Source organism: Onychostoma macrolepis, chromosome 22, assembly GCF_012432095.1.
Source record: "Onychostoma macrolepis isolate SWU-2019 chromosome 22, ASM1243209v1, whole genome shotgun sequence".
NCBI classification, from domain to species: Eukaryota; Metazoa; Chordata; class Actinopteri; order Cypriniformes; family Cyprinidae; genus Onychostoma; species Onychostoma macrolepis.
Window position 1 is genome coordinate 35,940,793 of NC_081176.1, and position 22,744 is coordinate 35,963,536.

The window sequence follows — 22,744 nt, forward strand, 5'->3', positions numbered from 1 at the left end:
TTGCATCGCTGCATGTGTCATTAGATATAATATATGATATATGTCTAACATTTCACCAAAATCAAGTTCAAATACAAAGCTGACAGCTGTTTTTTTATTTTTTCTGACTTGTGTGTTTTCTCCAGTTTTGTCATTATGTGGGTGTTCAGTTTTTTTTCAGCTATTTGGCCAAAGTCATTATGAAAGATCAGTGTTACAGCTATTTGGCTGTGACTTGACAAAAATGCTAGAGAAACTCTTTGTCCTCAAAACAAAACAACAAACAAAACCATTAGCCTTATAAAGTGTTTTTGAGTAAAGAAACCGCTGTACTTATTCAATCAACAGTTCATTTACCTTCAGACTGCAAACAAGCAAGACTTCATTCACAACAGAATAACAGGTTTGACTGAGTTTGAGGAGCCAATCTTATGAGCTTTAGTGTCTTTCACTACTGATCCAGGATCAGTGATCATCTGTAGCAGTTATATTTGATTGAGCTTGAGTTTCAGAAGGCTTTTTGGAAAATGTAACGTTAGCTTTTTGTGATACTTGATGAGCAACTAAAGCTATTTTGATCAGAAAGCAGTGACGCTACCGCCATGCTACAGAAATAAAACTAGTAGCTCACTACTTGTAGTGACACAGATCACTGCATATAACATTGCTTAAATAAGTACAAATTCACTGGTAGACTCTTGTCAAATGTCAAAATTAGTACACACAAAATGCACTGCATGATTTCCACTCATTTAGACATTTTAGTAATGTATGATGGTAAGATTAAACACTCAATTTTCAGTTAAAGGCATTTCATTATTGAATTCAGAGATGTCATTGTCAGCTCATGTAGTTTAAATAGTATCTGTGCAATCAAATCAACGATAATCGCTAGAAATTAAGTGTCATCAACAAGGAACCAAAGGAACCAAAACTCCTCTGTGACAGAATGGAGATAAAAACTTTTAGAAACCAGGCTCAGTCACCAGTTCTCCTCTGGCCAGACAAGCAGTTCAATTCAATATATTAATTATTTATTATTTTAGAATGTATTTATTCATTTTTCATATTTGTATATTATTATGTTTTAATTAAAATTTTAAATGTATAAATGTACTATATTTATTTTTATATTGCTGCAATTTCTAACAATAATAGTATTATGTAGTTAGGTATTTTATTATATATTTATTTATTTTATTTTTTAGTTATTTTGTTATATTTTTAGTTTTATTTTGAGTCTTTGGCTAACACTGGAGTAGTTTTTTAATGAGGTAAGCCTCCACTGCATCTTTGTCACTGTGCTGTACAGTGGCAATGAGATAATCCATCAGCATTTCCATGCAGAGTGCACATAGACATAAAATTGAGCACCTGTTTTTCTTGAGAAACTTTTTTCTAGTTTAAATTTTTGTAAATAAATTAATATATGTGTATATATATATATATAAGTGTTTCTGTTTGTGCACAGCTTTCCTTGAAAACAAATAAAAAATCAAAATATCATCTCAAAATGAGACTGTGTTGATTCATGTTTTGTGAGAGACACACATTGATCCACACATGCACATCACAGACAGGCAGAGAACATAAGTGAAGTTTAGTTGTGTTTGTCTTTTATGAGTGGTGAAAACAAGACTAAGCTACCTGTTCAATTTACAGCTAATTATCCAAAGACAAACAAAAAATATAGTTAACTGTCTTGCTAACATCCATGACTCACGAGAGATCTACCATTGTTAGCTGAAGTTCAGCTGAGGCAATAAAGTCCAGTATTACAAGTGTGTCACTGCATGATTCAGTTTAAAATGCATTTAGATTAAGAATGATCACAAAAGATAACAGACATGTATATATGTTATCATTTCAATAGTTAATCAATATCAGAAAGACTGACTTTTTTTTTTTTCACCAAAAAGCAACATGATTACAAATGTGATGTTGATTTTATACAGCAGTTCAATAAAGAAGAATTTATTAACACATCAGTTTAGACACAATATTGAGTGTTTTTGCTCTGTTTGAACAAATATAATTTCAATTTAGCTCTGTTTTGTTCCTGAATGAATAAATGTAAATGATTTTGGTTCAGTGCAATGACTCACTTATTAACAGTGACTTGCTGACCTACTGGCAGTTTTAATTTCACATTTAAAGTACTTTATAATTTCAATATCAGTATTCAAAGTTTTATGTTTAAAATATCAAAAGACATGTTTTTTTTGGATTGCTTACAAATAAAATTAAAAGTAGTACACTATTAGCAAAATTACACTCAAGAAGCAAAACATCAGCATATTTGCACAACTATAAGCACATTGTCAACTCACACTTGTTGCAAAACTCACACACAGTGATTTGCAAAACACTAAACACACAACAACTATATTTACACAAAAATCTATCATGAAGTCACTTTGCAATACCAAAGCACTGACTGTCAAATTTTAATGTAACCAATTGGTTCAACACAGTTTATCATGTAAACACTTGTTTGCTTAATTGTGACACAACAATCAGGTGTATAAGCACTATAAAAAGCAGCATGAGTTCATGTCTTCACACAATGGAAAGAGTCAGAAAGAGTAAGATAAAAACAGAACAAAAGGAAGAAGAAACAGAGGAGGAATCAACAGAGGAAGAGGAAGAGATACAATGCTATAGATAGACAGAGGAAGAGGAATAAGACAAGAATGCTCAAAGAGGACCAATCTGACAAATGAGATCTGAACACTGGTTGAATTATCAACCACTGACGCTGAATTGGACTGCAAGTACAGCCAAATCAGATTCATGGCAAGTGTGATAAGAACATTTTGACTGAAAATAGGTATTGTAAAATATCATCTGTCAAAACATTTGCACTTTCAGTAACTGCTGTACTGTATTCTATGCACTATCAGTGTTACCTTTTGAAATTACACTATTGTATACTGTTTTTTTTTTTTTCTACATGATTGATCAACCACAAAATCTATGTTCACAGAACAGCAAGAGAAGATTAAACATGGTTTTTAACAATGCTATAACACAATCAGCTAAGCTAACATTGTCAATAACTATGAGTTTCAAGAATCCATCAGGTCTAAAATCAACACTGAGCATTGTAAAACATTGTCAATATTTCAAGTATGATTATATTTTATACTTTTAGATTTTTCATTTATATTTTGCAGTATTAAATATCAGATATGAATATTTACAAATGTGCACATAAAGTTTTCATCTGCAGCAATGCAAAGACCACAGACATCAAGAATCAGTGTATGAATCTCAACAATAGTGACAGTCAAGAAAATATTCAGATAAAACTGAACATCACAAAACAAGCTACTAAAAGTCACAACTATAACAGGACACAAAATAAAATAGTAAGAATAAAAGAAAATAATCAGACAATTCAGCTTGTTGTTTATTCATTTGCAATGCATGCTATACATGAGAGTTCAATATGCTGGTACCCAGCATGCATTGCAATATGAAGCATTTGTTGACTGTCACCATTGTTAAGATTCATACGCTGATTCTTGATGTCTGTGATCAATTGCTACAGATGAAACTTTTTGAGCACAAAGTGATTTGTAAATTTAAATTATCTGATTTTACAAGACTACTACATCTGAAGCTATATAAAAAATCTAAAGCAGTACTACATCCATACAATCAGAAATTGACTTGATGAGGTCAGTGACCAGACAAGATCACCCACAACTCTTTCACTTGGCTTCGCTGGTTTAAGTGTGTTTTAAATGATCACATAATTAAAGCAACCAGCGTAATATTAACACCAAATGTCAAGGGTCAAGAGCCCAACAAAAGAAACACTGGTCTCTTTGATGGTGATTTCAAACAAAACAATAAAGCATCTAAACCTCTGTTAATTCTCAATAAGAGCTTCTCTAGAAGTCTGACAGAAATAAAGTCAATCTGATGCTGTTTGTGAAGCTGTTTAATCAGATCTGAGAGATTTAATGTCTTTTTTTTCAGTTGATTTCATCTTCAGCTGTGGCTGAAGTCAGTTGTAGTTCTTGTGTTTTCTTCTTCGGTGATTCTTCTTGATAACAGCAGCTGTTCATCATTAATGATCAATCATCACATAATTATCTCCTTAACTCCAGCACTGCTCAATTCTACTTGAACACTCTGTGTGGAAACTGAACACAGCAGTATTTGCTGTGAATTATTATTAAAACTTTTATTTCATTCATGATGACTGATGCATATGACTCACATTAAGTTTATTGATTTGTTTGTTAAAACTATGTAATCTAAACATGGAAAAATTGTTATGCAATTGAATTACATAAAATGTAAATTTAGCCAATCATGAGTGTATTACATCATACAATAAAATTCATATCACATATTTTCACTGTCCAGAATATCGATACTATATGCATATGAAAAAATAAAAAAATGAATCACATTTTAGTAGATGTTAAATTATCAAAATATGTATTTAAACTTATATAACTAGAAAGAAAAAATAAAAAAACATGATTTCAAGATCTAAGGCAAAATAAATGGTCTGACTTTAGGTAAATATGCTACACAAGATATAACATTCCAGTCTGTCTCACTGCACCGCATCATAATGCAGACTCAGACTCCACATACTTTACATATAATGAAAGTTATTGAACCTGAAATGTGTGAATGTTGTGAATGTGCAATATAAAACCAACTTTTAAAGGAATGTTAAATGATTGTAGCCATTTCTAATGACAGTTCACATTGGCAGTGACATTGAATTTGTGTTACGTTTGCATCAATATGCTATAATAACATGTTACTTGTTTCTTTTTAACTGCACATGAAGTACTGAGTCACTGCATTTTTCACTGTTTTACTCAGAAATTATAACAGTTTTATAACATCATTATAACACCAAACATTACAACCTCAGAATGATCACTAAATAATATTTTAATGGCCTATCTAAAAAACTGAAGCAGCATAAAACAAAAAAATGAGGCACAAATGAAGCACAAACAAAAAAAAATATTTTTGAATTTAGCATGTTTCTGAGTGACCTGAAAAAGACCAATAATATTATTTTAATATCTTAAAACTGAAGCAGCACAAACAAAAATTTTTACAGCACAAAATTGAGACTATTTTGATGTTATGTTTATCAACCTTGCATGTATTTGAATGAATTATAGCATTTCAATTAATTATCGATCATTGAGAGAGAGAGAAAAAAAAAACAAATGACATACAGACTGCAACCACATGATAGAGATCAGATATCGCCAGCACTGACTGAGAGAATCTAGTGACATGATACTGTACTCACAGACAACATTCACCAGCTGCATAACTATCAACACATTGAAAGACATTTTATCAAATTTGAAATATTTTTTATGACTTCAAAATGTTAAACAAGAAAACACAACTTCAATATTTATTGAAAAACAAGATTGTTTACTGCAGCAAGATACATTGATACCTGTCACAGAAAGAGGGAGGAGTCAACAAATCAGTGATGCTAAAAACACACACACACACACACACACACACAAACAAACAAACAAACAAACACATACACACAAACAAACACAAACACATACATAAACAAAAACACACACACACACACACACAAACAAACAACAAACACACACACACACACACACACACTATTGAATTCTAAATTGATGAATTCTAAATGTTGATTGTTCTACTTTTTAAATGTATCTACACTGTAAAATTGCTGTAAAATTTACAGTAACTTACTGGCAATTTTGGTTGCCAGTAAGACTGTAAATTTACAAGAGTACTGTAAATCAATAATTACAATTGTACTGTAAAAATACAGCAAACTCTTGCATGCTGTAAAATTGTTGTGATGGTGTAAACATTTGGTAAACTTATTTCATTTGATTCTACTAAGAAGGAACATTTCTTAATATAAAACTGCAAACACTTAATTTATAATAGTAAAGTTACTAAAACATGACTTTAACTCAAATTGTTGCAGTTTATCATCAGCTATAGCACATGCATGTGGTAAAGCACTTAACAAAGAGATCATCACTGTATCAGCAACTCTACAGTTACTGTCTTTAAATAAAGCAACAGAACATCAGTGTTTGTGGCTCATCATTGACTGAAGCACAGGCTCTACTTCCACCACAATGGTGACCCACAAAACTAAATTAAACCAACAGATCTCTCTTGTGCAAAATAATACAGTTCAGTTAAATATTTACTCTCCTTATAGATAACACCTGCTGTTAACAAGCAGAATCACTGAATGAAAGAGAAACAAGAACTACAACTGACTTCAGCCACAGCCTTAGATGAACTCAACTGAAATACAAGACATCATTAAATCTCTCAAGATCTGATTAAACAACTCCACAAACAGCATTACCAGCTTCACACATTACAATTTGACTTTATTTCTGTCATATGTCTATAAAATTATTTGAGAATTAACAGAAGTTTATTTGTTTTATTGAAAACCACCATTGTGGCGGTCAGGGTTTGCTTTAGTTGGGCTCTTGACCATCAAATTTTAATCTTAGTTTTTTTCTGGCTGCTGTAACTGTGTTTGTAGAGCACATTTGTTATAGCATGAAAAGCCAGAAAATGTGTGATTACGTGCTTTTGATTGACTATTGATAATGATATAATCATTATCTAGTTATTATCATAATTTTATCTGTGGATATCTTTTTTTTTTGTGTTGTTTACAATTACTATATGACCTGAATGAGACGACAAACTGCTACTGAAAAAGTACTACAGCAGCAATTAGACACACACAGACATCAAGAATCAGTGTATGAATCTCAACAACGGTGACAATCAACAAAATAAATAAACAGATCAACTCTGAACATCACAAAACATGCTACTAAAACTCAACACACATAAAAATAAAAGCACATAGTAAGAATTAAAGACAATAAGTGGACAATTCAGCGGCATAATTTATTCATGCCGAATGCATGCTGGGATTCATGGGTGAGTTTTGTACTGTGCTGGTATCCAGCATGAATTGCACATTAAGCTTTTGATTGTCACCGTTGTTGAGATTCATACACTGATTCTTGATGTGTGTCTATTGCTGCCGTAGTACTAAAAGTTTTGTGCATAAGACTTTTAAAAATTTTCAGTAGCAGTTTGTCGTCTCATTCAGGGTCATATAGCAATTGTAAACAACACCAAACTAACAAAAAAAAATCCACACCATGTCTTTAAAGATCAGCCTCTGAATGAGATCAGTTACCAGATAATGATTACATCATTATCAATCAATCACATCCTGGCTTTTCATGTTATAACAAATGTGCTCTACAAACACAGTTACAGCAGCCAGAAAAACTAAGATTAAAATTTGATGGTCAAGAGCCCAACTAAAGCAAACCCTGACCGCCACAATGGTGAGGTCAAATAAACGTTTTCAATAAAACAAATAAACTTCTGTTAATTCTCAAATAATTTTTATAGACATATGACAGAAATAAAGTCAAATTGTAATGTGTGAAGCTGGTAATGCTGTTTGTGGAGTTGTTTAATCAGATCTTGAGAGATTTAATGATGTCTTGTATTTCAGTTGAGTTCATCTAAGGCTGTGGCTGAAGTCAGTTGTAGTTCTTGTTTCTCTTTCATTCAGTGATTCTGCTTGTTAACAGCAGGTGTTATCTATAAGGAGAGTAAATATTTAACTGAACTGTATTATTTTGCACAAGAGAGATCTGTTAGTTTAATTTAGTTTTGTGGGTCACCATTGGTGGAGAGTAGAGCCTGTGCTTCAGTCAATGATGAGCCACAAACACTGATGTTCTGCTGCTTTATTTAAAGACACTGTAGAATTGCTGTAAAATTTACAGTAACTTACTGGCAATTTTGGTTGCCAGTAAGACTGTAAATTTGCAAGAGTACTGTAAATCAATAATTACAATTGTACTGTAAAAATACAGCAAACTCTTGCATGCTGTAAAATTATGACGGTGTGTAAACACTTGGTAAACTTATTTAATTTGATTCTACTAAAGGAACATTTCTTAATATAAAACTGCAAACACCTAATTTGTAATAGTAAAGTAACTAAAAACATGACTTTAACTCAAATCGTTGCAGTTTATCATCAGCTATAGCACACATGCATGTGGTAAAGCACTTAACAAAGATCCTCACTGTATCAGCAACTCTACAGTTACTGTCTTTAAATAAAGCAGCAGAACATCAGTGTTTGTGGCTCATCATTGACTGAAGCACAGGCTCTACTCTCCAACGGTGATCCACAAAACTAAATTAAACCAACAGATCTCTCTTGTGCAAAATAATACAGTTCAGTTAAATATTTACTCTCCTTATAGATAACACCTGCTGTTAACAAGCAGAATCACTGAATGAAAGAGAAACAAGAACTACAACTGACTTCAGCCACAGCCTTAGATGAACTCAACTGAAATACAAGACATCAATAAATCTCAAGATCTGATCAAACAACTCCACAAACAGCATTACCAGCTTCACACATTACAATCTGACTTTATTTCTATGTCTATAAAAATAATTTGAGAATTAACTGAAGTTTATTTGTTTTATTGAAAACGTTTCGTTTGACCTCACCATTGTGGCAGTCAGGGTTTGCTTTAGTTGGGCTCTTGACCATCAAATTTTAATCTTAGCTTTTTCTGGCTGCTGTAACTGTGTTTGTAGAGCACATTTGTTATAGCATGAAAAGCCAGAAAATGTGCGATTTTTGGAAATACATTGTAATAATTGTCATGCCAATAAAGCACATATTGAATTGAATTGAGAAAGAGAGAAAGAGATGACAGTTGACAGTTGTGTACCTGCTTGCTGCGTCTGTCTCTCTACAAACAATTAACGTTACTTCAAAAACAGCGATTTTATCACCTCCTTGCTGGGGAATATAATGTAGCGATCTAGTATCTATCTTTTATTTTAGTAATAAAAATCGCAAGCGTTGACAAGTTTATGTGTGTGCAGCACAATCTGCATCTCTCTCTCTCTCTCCATGTGTGTGTGTGTGTGTGTGCTGCAGTGATGCTTGTTGGTTAGTGTCCAATTAAAGCAGCACATTAATATGGAACGGTGATTAAACTGACTTGTAACTACCGGTGCATTAAACGGTTATACTGCATACCTGCCAGCCAATCAGAATCCAGTATTCAGACAGACCATGGAATAACATGCTAGAAACATCATAAACACTGTAATAACGATCCAATCACAGACCAAAAATAATAATATTTTGAATTATTTATTCATTTTCATACAATAACATTTTTAGTGACACTCGTCAATACATTCAAGATGACTCAATAAAAATTAACACAGATATTAATCTTTGGCATGAAATTAAAGTACATTTTACAGTTTAATGATAATAAATTATGCAACTGTCTCAACTGAAAATAACTTGCATTGAAGTATCTTAAAGCACGTCAGTGCCATTGTTTTGTCCCAAGATGCAACCCGGTAATGTTTTTTTTTTTTTATAAGCATTTTTATAAAAGCTGTTTAAACGTCCTAAATTAACTAAGGCCTAGTCTTTAAACTAATCCCTGTTTGTGAATCTGGGCCTAAATGTCTGAATAAAAGATTAATGCCTGGTTTCACAGACTGATTTTTTCTTTTCTTAAATCCCATTGAATTTTAAGAGGTTCTCATGTTTTCTTGTGCATATATTTCTGTTTAATTATTATTATTATCATTTGGTATATTTGTCTTAGCATATATGGAATAAGTCACAATATACAAAATTAATTTCTAGTTTGTTGCAAGTGCTCTAAAATCATTAATGACAATCAGAGGCGGACAATCCAGGGGTCAGAAAGTAAAAGTCCTGCCATATTTTTGTTCCACCCATGAACTCTGCAGCTGATTTCACCAGAGGAGGAACCAAGACATTCCTTTCAAGTCACAAGCAAGTCTCAAGTCAAATCCCAAGTCCTCAAAGAGTTCAAGTTAATTAGATAATTAAGTGTCTAATTAAATGATGATTGTGCATTAGTTATGAACACCTGCTGTTATTGAGAATTACAGAGGATCAGATATTAATGTTTTAATGGTTAAAATGATGCCACCATCACAGAGATCAGTGTGTGCTTTAGTTGGGCTCTTGGCCTTTGACTTCTGTGTTAGATCTCTCTTTGCAGCAATACATGTGTTGCTGTAAAATAAAGAGATCAGGGCTGCACAATGAGCAACCATGCTTTTACAGATGTACTGATTGTTCTTTTTTTCTGTATGTTTAGGTTTTGAGAAGTCAACCCTGTGAAACAGCATGCAAGGAACTTGCTCTAATAGTTATGATGAATTCATTTGAAATCTACTGTATTTAATGCATATAAACACTTGAACTCTTCTGGTATTTAGACGCACGCAGACATAATGAACCAGTATATGAATCTCAACAATGGTGACAACCAACAAAATTCTTCATGCTGAAATGTATGCTGGGTAAGACCATAGTAAAAACTCCCATCATGCACTGCAGTATGAATTATTTTTGTCACCACCGTTGAGGATCATATGATAAGTGATCATGTATAAAAGCCTGAGCTGATGCAGTTCTTCCTTCTAATACGTAATCACTACAGTAGCATTTCTTTGATAGGACTTTTTTTTCCTTAAATTCAGTAATAGCTGAATATCACGCAGTAAACCAAAGTGAGACACTTTCATGATGTTCATTCAAATGATTTAAAAGCAGAAAACGTAAGCTAATCTGCTACATCAAGTTCTTGATTCAGCAATGCACAAATGTTTGCTGTGAAACAATATTGCACTTGCTTAAAAGCAAATTACTTTGCTTTATTAAAAGGGTCAAGAGCCCAACTAATGCCGAGTTCACACTGCACGATTTTCAAACTCGTCGGATCGCTGTTGTTTTCACACTGCGTGACTATCTGGGGTAGCATTCAGTCGCTTCTGTGTTCACATTGCACGATGGATCGGCGACAGGGGCTTTCACATTGCCCGATTTCACAATAGGAAGAATCGCCGACAACTCTGTCTGACCCGCAAACTACGTTTCACAACAAAACCCACGCGAGAAGTGATAAGGAAATAACGCGAGAACCTGCGTGTGTCAGCCCGTTGTTCTCGAGCCAGACTGGAAGTATTAAAAAAATATAGCCCGCAAATTGTCTGTGCGCTGATTTCCAGCTACAAAAAGAAAAACAGATTATGCAGGAGGGAGATGCAGGGATTGTGTTCTGCAAAGAGTGGTAAATAATAATTTGCAGTAACTGTTATGCTGATGTTGCGCTGGTCAGCGTTTGTGCTTGTTTCTGTATGATATTGTACATATTAAAATACTGATATGGTCTATAACTCCTCACCGAACTTCCCTCTGCCCTGTATCTTTGTCTCTCATTGGCTGAAGGTCATCGTGATGTAGTTTTCAGTCAGAACTCATTGCACACAGCGTGATTGTGAATCGCCGACAGCTCCAGATATTTAGCATGTCAAATATTTCGCGGGCGTCGGCGGCGATGTCTCTCAGATCGCGTCTTTGATAATTCACACTGCGATTGTCACTCGCGTGAGCGAGCTCCGATTTGCCTCCGATGTCGGGCATTTGTCGGCGATTTATCAAAACCTGTCGGTGAAAATCGGGCTAAAATCGTGCAGTGTGAACTCGGCATAAAGCAAACACTGATCTCCATGATGGTGGCATCATTTTAACCAATAAAACATCAACATCTGATCCTCTGTAATTCTCAATAACAGTAGGTGTTCATCACTAACGCACAATCATCATTTAATTAGACACTTAATTATCTCATTAACTTTAACTCTTTGAAGACTTGGGATTTGACTTGAGACTTGCTTGTGACTTGAAAGGAATGACTTGGTTCCTCCTCTGGTGAAATCAGCTGCAGAGTTCATGGGTGGAACAAAAATATGGCAGGACTTTTACTTTCTGACCCCTGGATTGTCCGCCTCTGATGACAATCTGAATTTATCACCTTCAGCCTACATTTAGTTTTGATTTGATCATTTATAATGCTTACCACATAGAGAATAGATACATGTCTGAACAAGTTAATGAAACATATATCTGATTAAGAAAACTTATTATAAAGAAAGGCAACAAGAGCTCCACCCGCTCCAACACCAGCTCCAACACCAGCTCCAACTAGAGCTCCTTTAGTTAATATTCCACCAGCTACACATACACCAATACCACCACCAATAACAGCACCACCAAGGATAATACCAATTGCAAAGTAAATTCCATATTTGGAAAAAAAACTGTTTAAAACCTCCTTTTTCTTGATCTTGTCTGTTTTTCTCTGCTCCAAGTCTTTCTCGTTCAGATCTCTTAGCTTCACACTCTGCTCTGAGTCTCTTCTCTGTCTCTTTCTTCACTCTCTCAACCTCCTCTTGTATTTGCTTCTGCTCTTGTTGTTTTCTCTGCTCTTCATCTCTCTGTCTCTGCTCTTCTTCCTCTCGTCTGAATCTCTGAGCATCTTCGTACATCTGATTACTGTAGTGTCCTCCTCCATTCTGCTCTATCATTGAGTCAATCTTCTGCAGGAGATCATTCACCTGCTCTCTGTTATTCAGATCTTTATTGTTGTAGACGTGATATCTGCCTCCACACTTCTGAACTAGATCTCTTAATCTACTGTTCTGCTCAATGAGTTTCTCTACTGACTTATCTTCCAGCAGATCTCCATGAGTGAAGAGAATGAAGGAGTATTTTAACACTCCCTCACCAAACATCATCTCAATGATCTGAGGAATCTGCTGCTCGTGTTCAGTGAATCTCATATTCACAGGAAACACAATGAGGAAAGCATGAGGTCCAGGACTGGATATATACACACTTCTGGCTATCTCTGTCATTATTTCTTCAGGTTTCATCTGTGTGTCAAAGAGTCCAGGAGTATCAACTACAGACACAGATCTGCCTGAAACAGTGACGTGTTCCTTTGAACATTCACTGGTTACTGAACTCATTCTCTGTACAGATATAAACTCTTTCTGTCCCAGGATTGTGTTTCCAGCTGCACTTTTCCCAACTCCACTTTTACCCAGAAGAACAAGCCGTCTGGATGGGAGACTGTCAGCAGGAGCGTCTGGTTCAATCTCTTGAGGTATTTTCTCTTTAGTGGATTCTGCTTCAATGTCTCTAGGTCTTCTCCTTTATAACAAAGAAAAAATACACTCATGGCAAATAATTTTGGATTAAAAGTGTCCAGAATAATTAATATTGGTATAAAAGACTCACCCAAATTGCTCATCATGAGTGGCTTAAATATTTTTGTAAACAGCCCTTGAACTTGTCCAGCTTGATCCTTTGCCTTGTTGTTGAACACGTGGTATCTCTGATCATATTTCTGAATGAGGTTCTTCAGTGCTTCAGTTTCATTGATGAATTCTTGTATAGTCATGTTTTCTTCCTCCAGTTCGTCTCCTCTGGTGAAGAGAATCCAGGTTTTCTTCAGGCGCTCGTCTCCCAGCAGCTGCTCAATCTTCTCCACAGTTTTTCTCTCTTCTGCAGTGAATCTGTCAGCTTTCATCACCAGCAGAAACATACAGGGACCTGATTCACATTTCTGAAGAACCTCTTTATATTTCTTCTGAATCTCATCATCACTCATCTCTGTGTCAAATAATCCTGGTGTGTCATGAACAATGACTGGAAAGTGACCAGCTGATCCAGATTCAACAGCAACATCTCGAGTGACCGATCTGGAGCTTTTCTTTGAGACGAAAGCATCTCGTCCCAGGATTGTGTTTCCTGTTGAACTTTTCCCAGCTCCTGTTTTTCCCAGAAGGACCACATTTAAACCTTTATTTTGTTCCATTTTATAGATGTCAGGTGCTGTAAGACAGAAATGCACATGTGTAATTCACATCCCATAAAATATGGTTATAAAGCTCTCCATTCAGTGAATATAGTGCTGAATACTCATGATAAATGTATTTTCACTCATCCCATGCAGTCTTGGAGAAGCTAGAGTGTCTCCCAGCATCTCTAGCCAGGTCCATGTAGTTTGCGTTCATTTGTTTTTCAATTTAACCCTTTAGGCTCCAGGGATTTTTGGAAAAAAATGCTAGGTTTTGACATCAAGATTTCAAAAGCTTGTGGCCTGAAAGGGCTTAAAGATAGAGATCTACTGTAAATTAGAAAAATGTTGGGCATGACCGAAGGTTTATGTGGGGTGTAAATGTACTCATCTAATTTGCATATTATTATGTCATCTGACCCTCTTGGACCCTTTTGTCTTTTTATCCTCATTCCAAATGATCAGAAAGGAGGAAACCAACAATGAAACAGGAGAAAGTACTAAATTATTACTATATTATATAGTAATAAAACACATATGAACAGTAGCCTACTTTTTGATTAGTTCATCAATAATATTCAGAAAATAATAGATATTGAATGGATGTTTGAACTTATTTGCATGCTGTTGTTTTTTTTTATCCTCATTCCAAATGATCAGAAAGTCAACAATAAAACAGTAGAAAGTAGTAAATTATTACTATGTTACTATGCCATAGTATTAAATCATTAAAAGGGTCAAGAGCCCAACTAATGCAAACACTGATCTCCATGATGGTGGCATCATTTTAACCAATAAAACATCAACATCTGATCCTCTGTGATTCTCAATAACAGCAGGTGTTCATCACTAATGCACAATCATCATTTAATTAGACACTTAATTATCTCATTAACTTTAACTCTTTGAGGACTTGGGATTTGATTCGAGACTCGTTTGTGACTTGAAAGGAATGACTTGGTTCCTCCTCTGGTGAAATCAGCTGCTGAGTTCATGGGTGGAATAAACGCATGGCAGGACTTTTACTTTCTGACCCCTGGATTTTACACCTCTGTCTGTAATATATCTGCTTGTTTTACACTCTTTGGCCACCAGCTGGTATTGTGCGCAAATGAAGCCTCCAAAAATTAACCCTTTTGTGAACCACTTGGCTGAAAAGCTTAAAGATTCAAGAAGCTTCATCTCACCATCACTACTGTAAATGTACATGTTCTATGTAAAATAACATGGCAAACCTGTTAACTGTGAATAACCATAAAAGTTCAGTTTTTTTAAAAATAATATTTTTGTTTTCACATCAAAATCAATTGCAAATTCATCAAAACCTATAAATATGCATTTCTATTTAACAGATGACCTTTAATAGTAATTTTATCATTTTTAAATAGTATTTTTACAGGAATAAAAATCTGTCAACGGTGATATCTGGTCAGAGTCATGCAAGACCATCTTGTTGGTGGAGCTCACTGTCCCATGGGAGGAGGGCATGGAGGCTGCCAGCGAGCAGAAGCGTGCCAAGTATGCAGACCTGGTAGAAGACTGCAGGGAGGCTGGCTGGAAAACCATCACGTGTCCCGTCGAAGTGGGATGCAGAGGCTTCGCTGGGTCCTCAACGGTTCGCCTGCTCCACGATATGGGATGTACAGGAGCAGGGTGTCGAAAAGCCATTAAAGAACTGGCAGAGGAGGCAGAGAAGGGCAGCTTTTGGCTGTGGCTAAGGAGGAAGCACAGGGGGTGGGGGCCAAATAACACCTAGGGCATCAGCAGGGGGTGGCAGGGAGTGATCTCTGCCATCGCTCCGCCACCAGGAGATGTACTGGGGTTAAAGGAGCGAAACATCCATGACTGGTGGTCCCCAGCTGATGATCCATTTATGCCCAGAGAGGTGTTCAGAGGAGCACACCTATATAAAAGGCACCGGTGGAGGTGTGTCTGGCAGCAATGCCCAGCAGGTTGACCATCAGCCTGTATTTCTATAAATGTCAACTGTGATATCTGGTCCCAAATGAGTTGCATCCTTTCTTACGAATTACTTATTTATCCTATCATCATACATTCTTTGTTAAAATAAACGGACATAGCCATGAAGATTTTAAATATTGTAACTAGAGGAAATCCCACCCGGTGGAAGGATACCTCTCCGCAGCTGCGCGCCTTGGCGGAAACCACTCGACTTTCTCTCAGCAGTCATTCATGGATGTGAATCAAAAATGGATATTTTCTGAACAATATTGGTTTCTGACATTTGTAACTTTATTTTGACCATCGTTGTTAGTGCTATTACTAAGCTTAATTTGATATTTTTTTTATGCCATGGTCTGTCTGAATACTGGATTCTGATTGGCCAGTAGGTGTTGATTAAATTTGTTGAACTGCACAGATAGAGAAGAAAGAAAAAAAAATATATACATATATGTTACTCTTCCTAAATCTCTGAACTTGTACTTTGTTGCAGTCCTGTAATTACTCAGTACAGAATTTCCAGCATGTTCAACACAATCCGAAAACTTTCTTAAAAGGTGCTTGTTCAAAAATCTTTGATAAGTGTCTCTTATTTAGACACACAAACATCAAGAATCAAGCTGTGAATCTCAACAACGGTGACAATCAAAAAAGCATGTTGCAGTGCATTCAGGGTGCCACCAATTAAAATTCATTCATGGCTCCCATGATGCATTGCGGCATGAATAAATTATGAGCTGAATTGTCTTAGTAATTTCCTTTATTCTTACTTTTTTTGTTGTTTTTTATGTGACTTTCAGTAGCTTGTTTTCTAATGTGTAGAGTTGATTTGTTTTTTCTGAATATGCTGTTTGTCACCATTGTTGAGGTTCATACGCTGATTCTTGATGTCTGTGTGTGCCTAGAAGAAAGACTTTTCTTTCTTTTTTTAATTTTCAGAACATCTTTCAAGAATTGATACTTTACACTATACCCTGATAGCACACGTACATCTAGGAGACGTCTATTTGACGTCTGCATTTACATCTGCAAGACGTATTTTTTAGAGTGTTTGCTCATCTGCAATACGTCTATTGGACGTCTCCTTTTAGATGTCAAATAGACGTCTATTAGATGTCTTTAAGATGTTTATGATTTAGAATGTATGTAAAACTGACATCTTACAGACGTCTGTCAGACGTTTGTAGACAGCAGATGCTTTCCAGATCAACAGATCCTTAACAGACATCTTGCAGACGTACGTGTGCTATCTGGGTAATGGTGACATGAAAATTTAGATTTTCTCCTTTGGTGATTCTGCTTGTTAACATCAGGTGTCTTCAATAATGGTCAATCATCACTTAATTAATCACTTGATTATCTCATTAACTTTAACTCTGCTTCAGTGTTAATTTAACACTCTTATTTGAACACTTTCACACTCTTGAGTGTGGTCTCACATGTATTCACAGGCAGAAATGTAAAGTCCAGGGGTCAGAAAGTAAAAGTCCTGCCATGTGTTTATTCCACCCATGAACTCAGCAGCTGATTTCACCAGAGGAGGAACCAAGTCATTCCTTTCAAGTCACAAACGAGTCTCGAGTCAAATCCCAAGTCCTCAAAGAGTTAAAGTTAATGAGATAATTAAGAGACTAATTAAATGATGATTGTACATTAGTTATGAACATCTGCTGTTATTGAGAATTACAGAAGATCAGATGTTGATGTTTTATTGGTTAAAATGATGCCACCATCATGGAGATCAGTGTTTATTTAGTTGTGCTCTTGACCCTTGACTCCTGTGTTAGATCTCTCTCTGTAATAATACATGTGGTCTTATAAAGCTAGGAGATCAGTGCTGTACAGAGAGCAGCAATGCTTTTATAGCGGGTCTGTTTATATCCAAAATAAGCCCTTTTTATTTGATTTGTTTAGATTATAAACAATCAACCCCATAAAATTACAGCATACAAGACAATTGTTAATCTAATAGTTAGTTGAAATCTAAGATATGTAATACATATACATATTTTAACTCTTGTGCGATTTAGACACACACAGACATCACTAACCAGCATATGAATCTCAACAATGGTGACAATCAACAAAATTCTTCATGCTGCAATGCATGCTGGGTAACACCATAGTAAGAACTCCCATCATGCACTGCAGTATGAAGAATTATTGTCACTGCTGTTGAGGATCGTATGATAAGTGTTCATGTCTAAAAGCCTGAGCTAATACAGTTCTGCCCCCCCAATTTTTAATCACTACAGTGACATATGTTTAATAGGACTTTTTTCCCCTGCAGTTCAATAATACCTGAACTTCAGTCAATAAATCAAAGTGAGACCACTTCATGATGCTCATTGAAATTATTTAAAAGCAGAAAGTGTAAGCCAATCTGCAACCTCAAGCTTTTAATTCAGCAATACACAAATGTTTGCTGTAAAACAACATTGCAAATGCTCAGAAGCAAATTACTTTGAATTATTAAAAGGGTCAAGAGCCCAACTAAAGCAAACACTGATCTCCATGATGGTGGCATCATTTTAACCAATAAAACATCAACATCTGATCTTCTGTAATTCTCAATAACAGCAGGTGTTCATCACTAATGCACAATCATCATTTAATTAGTCTCTTAATTATCTCATTAACTTTAACTCTTTGAGGACTTGCGATTTGACTCGAGACCCGTTTGTGACTTGAAAGGAATGACTTGGTTCCTCCTCTGGTGAAATCAGCTGCTGAGTTCATGGGTGGAATAAACACATGGCAGGACTTTTACTTTCTGACCCCTGGACTTTACATCTCTGATATTAAGACACTTACGTTTTAGACATATTTCCTGCTTTTGCTCTATTTCTCCAAAAAAAATTACAGGTGCATCTCAATAAATTAGAATGTCGTGGAAAAGTTCATTTATTTCAGTAATTCAACTCAAATTGTGAAACTTGTGTATTAAATAAATTCAATGCACACAGACTGAAGTAGTTTAAATCTCAATAAATTAGAATATCAGCTAACCAACTCAAAATACCTGCAAAAGTTTTCTGAGCCTTCAAAATGGTCTCTCAGTTTGGTTCACTAGGCTACACAATCATGGGGAAGACTGCTGATCTGACAGTTGTCCAGAATACAATCACTGACACCCTTCACAAGGAGAATAAGCCACAAACATTAATTGCCAAAGAAGCCGGCTGTTCACAGAGTGAAGTTGAGTGGAAAGAAAAAGTGTGGAAAAAAAAGATGCACAACCAACCAAAAGAACCGCAGCCTTATGAGGACTGTTAAGCAAAATCGATTCAAGAATTTGGATGAACTTCACAAGGAGTTGACTGAGGCTGGGGTCAAGGCATCAAGAGCCACCACACACAGACGTGTCAAGGAATTTGGCTACAGTTGTCGTATTCCTCTTGTTAAGCCACTCCTGAACCACAGACAACGTCAGAGGCGTCTTACCTGGGCTAAGGAGAAGAAGAACTGGACTGTTGCCCAGTGCTCCAAAGTCCTCTTTTCAGATGAGAGCAAGTTTTGTATTTCATTTGGAAACCAAGGTCCTAGAGTCTGGAGGAAGGTGGAGAAGCTCATAGCCCAAGTTGCTTGAAGTCCAGTGTTAAGTTTCCACAGTCTGGGATGATTTGGGGTGCAATGTCATCTGCTGGTGTTGGTCCATTGTGTTTTTTGAAAACCAAAGTCACTGCACCCGTTTACCAATAAATTGTGGAGCACTTCATGCTTTCTTCTGCTGACCAGCTTTTTAAAGATGCTGATTTCATTTTCCAGCAGGATTTGGCACCTGCCCACACTGCCAAAAGCACCAAAAGTTGAAAATGACCTTGGTGTTGGTGTGCTTGACTGGTCAGCAAACTCACCAGACCTGAACCCCATAGAGAATCTATGGGGTATTGTCAAAAGGAAAATGAGAAACAAGAGATCAAAAAATGCAGATGAGCTGAAGGCCACTGTCAAAGAAACCTGGGCTTCCATACCACCTCAGCAGTGCCACAAACTGATCACCTCCATGCCACGCCGAATTGAGGCAGTAATTAAAGCAAAAGGAGCCCCTACCAAGTATTGAGTACATATACAGTAAATTAACATATTCTCCAGAAGGCCAACAATTCACTAAAAATGTTTTTTTTTATTTTTTTTATTGGTCTTATGAAGTATTCTCATATGTTGAGATAGTGAATTGGTGGGTTTTTGTTAAATGTGAGCCAAAATCATCACAATTAAAAGAACCAAAGACTTAAACTACTTCAGTGTGTGTGCACTGAATTTATTTAATACACGAGTTTCACAATTTGAATTACTGAGATTAACTTTTCCACGACATTCTAATTTATTTAAATGCACTTGTAATTCCAAACGCAGCCATAGCACTGTTTTGTGTCTCTGACCAGAACTGGGTAGATTCCGTACAAATTGTAATCCATTACTGATTCCAGATTACATGAAAAAAATTGTAGTCAGTAACGTAATCTGTTACATTAAACATTTTACGTGATATAATCAGATTACTTTTAGATTACTTTTGATTTAACTCGTTTATCACATTCAGAGGTGTAAAGTCCAGTGGTCAGAAAGTAAAAGTCCTGCCATATGTTTATTCCACCCATGAACTCAGCAGCTGATTTCACCAGAGGAGGAACCAAGTCATTCCTTTCAAGTCACAAACGAGTCTCGAGTCAAATCCCAAGTCCTCAAAGAGTTAAAGTTAATGAGATAATTAAGTGTCTAATTAAATGATGATTGTGCATTAGTGATGAACACCTGCTGTTATTGAGAATTACAGAGGATCAGTTGTTGATGTTATATTGGTTAAAATGATGCCACCATCATGGGGATCAGTGTTTGCTTTAGTTGGGCTCTTGACCCTTGACTTCTTGTGTTAGGTCGCTTTCTGTAGTAATGCATGTGCTGTTATAAAGCCAAGAAATCAGTGCTGTGAGCAGCTATTACCTGTTTTTATACGATGAGATAATCATCAGGCGCCTGACCTGTTTACATCCAAAATAACTTATTTTTTTAAATTATTTAAATGTTCAGGTTTTGAATAACCAACCCTTGAATTATAAATATATGTAATGCATATAAATATTTGAACTCCAGCGCTATTTAGATGCACACCGACATCAAGAACCAGCATATGAATCTCAACAATGGTGACAATCAATAAAATGCTTCATGCTGCAATGCATGGTGGGTAACACCATTAGTAAAAACTCCCATCATGGTCTGCAGCATGAATAATTATTTGTCACCATTGTTGAGGATCGTATGATAAGTGTTCATGTCTAAAAGCCTGAGCAGTAAAGTTTTTCTTTTTTCCAATATTTAAACACTACGGTAACATTTGTTTAATAAGACTTTTTTGTAGTTCCGTAATTGCTGAGTGTCAGTCAATAAACCAAAGAGAAACACCATCGTGATGTTCATTCAAGTGACTTAAAAGCAAAAAGTGTAAGCTCATCTGCTATTCGCAAGCTTTTAACGCAGCAATGCGCAAACGCACAAATGTTTGTTGTGAAGCAATATTGCTATTGCATAAAAGCAAACCACTTTAAGTTATTAAAAGGGTCAAGAACCCAACTAAAGCAAACACTGATCTCCATGATGGTGGCATCATTTTACCCAATAAAACATCAACATCTGATCCTCTGTAATTCTCAATAACAGCAGGTGTTCATCACATTGATTTAAATAGCATTATCTTGTACCATAATGATGTAAAAAAATGCAAAGGGTAAGAAAACTTGTTCCATTCATTGTAATTTACAACATGAAGTGCATTAAACATTATATTACATCAAGGTTACCCAAACTAGGGTTCGTAAAGGAACTGCAGGGGGGTTGTGAGTTTAATGAAAAGCTGACAATTAATTAAATCATAAAAAAATTTAAACTAAAATAAATCATTTTAAAACAAACTCCCTTTCGAGGAAAGTCTCTTCACTTGGCGGCCATATCTGCAATGCCTCCGGGTAGCTCATACAAGACATATCTTAATGAATGGGGGAATCCTGAAATCTCAAAAACAGCTTGCTGAACTCACAATTAAATTCCATATGTCAAATTTGCAACAAAAAATCTGAAATTAATTGCCCCATGAATGTTGTTTCTTATGCTCAAATAGCGTTTAAAAAGCTTATTTTTCAGGTTAGACCAGCCAATGCGCATACGGAGTCATAACGTGCTCATGTGCATTGGCTGGTCTAGTCAGGGCTGCATTCAGCCCCGTCAAAACATTTTTTAAATGGAAACGGTGGTGCATTGAACACTCTGTTGCAACTATGGCAGCTGAGAAGGCCATTTATTTGTGTTCTTTTTGAAGAATTTTCGGAGCCTAATGAAATAGATATAAATACGTGTTTAATACTGCAAAATACGATCGATGTTACAGTCACTGCCCTTGCCGTCCATTCTTATGTAAAGCACTTAATTACCATTGTGTATGAAATTTGGTATATAAATGAACTTGCTTTGCAATAAAGCTAAAAATATAAACAACTACATAATCATGTTGATATGCTATATTTTTATTATAAAACTCTTACGACAAACGTGTTTTCTAATAGGCTTAAATTGTTGCGTATACTGATCTTGGACCCATTGTGCGAGCTGGCTCTTTAATACCGCGTAGTTTATATACATGTTACTGCTGATGAGAAAACATCTCAAACCCCCGTTGCACACCGTTTCCAGGAAACATGTTGTTCAGCCCAGAAATCATAGCAAAACGTTGCGCACCGGTTTGAGCTTGATCATGCCCCAGGTTTCTATGAGAAATATGGCTCTCTCATTTAGAAGGTGGAACTATTCCTCCTTATTGCGCGTTACAGTTTCTCCCATTCATAAATATAGGAGTGAACCTTTCTTTGTATTTCTATAGTCTTTGTTTTAAATAAAACACTTACAAAAATATGAAATATTTTTATTTACCTGCATGACGTGATCATTAATCAACATCAAAGAAACCATGAACATGCAAATGTGATACTTAATTATTGAAATATTTATTTTAA

The 22,744-nt window shown here is 35.6% G+C and overlaps 1 pseudogene; it reads right to left on the reverse strand.

The window, feature by feature from the left end:
- The window catches only part of LOC131531074 (GTPase IMAP family member 8-like), a 45,152-nt pseudogene extending 31,016 nt beyond the window's left edge, over positions 1–14,136 (reverse strand).
- Positions 14,137–22,744: the final 8,608 nt, after the last annotated feature.